The following is a 516-nucleotide window of genomic DNA, read 5'->3' as shown; positions in this document are numbered from 1 at the left end:
TAAAGGAGTTAATCATGTCTTGTTTTGTTCGATTCGTTAATGTATGATAAGATTATTTAAAATCTATATTGAGTTAAGTAATTATTAGCTTTTTTTCATTGTTTCATTTATCTCACTTTACGCAAAGATGTGGATCCTTGCTAACCAGTGACCACACAAATGCAGAAGCGTATAGATGTCAATTTGTCAATGTATTTATGCATGCAGCTCCCAACAAAATTCCTATGACGCAGTAAAACCCAAATTAAACAATTAAAGGCAAATTCTTATATACATCACAGTTATTTAAAAGAAGAGAGAAATATAATAGAAAAAAAAAATTATAAATGATTGGTTATAAATAATGTTATGTAAGGATTTTTTATTCTATGGAGGAGAATAGAATATCTAAAATTTAAAATGTTTATTAATTAATTTCTATTATTATGAAAAATAAAAATTTTAATTTAGTTTAATGACAAGTAATTATAATATATGTTGTGTGTGTATATGTTTATGTGTTTGTTAATGTGGTTT

The sequence above is a fragment of the Arachis ipaensis genome, chromosome B03 (genome assembly GCF_000816755.2).
Source record: "Arachis ipaensis cultivar K30076 chromosome B03, Araip1.1, whole genome shotgun sequence".
Taxonomy (NCBI): domain Eukaryota; kingdom Viridiplantae; phylum Streptophyta; class Magnoliopsida; order Fabales; family Fabaceae; genus Arachis; species Arachis ipaensis.
The sequence above is the reverse complement of the archived record's forward strand: the minus strand, read 5'-3'. Positions refer to the sequence as shown.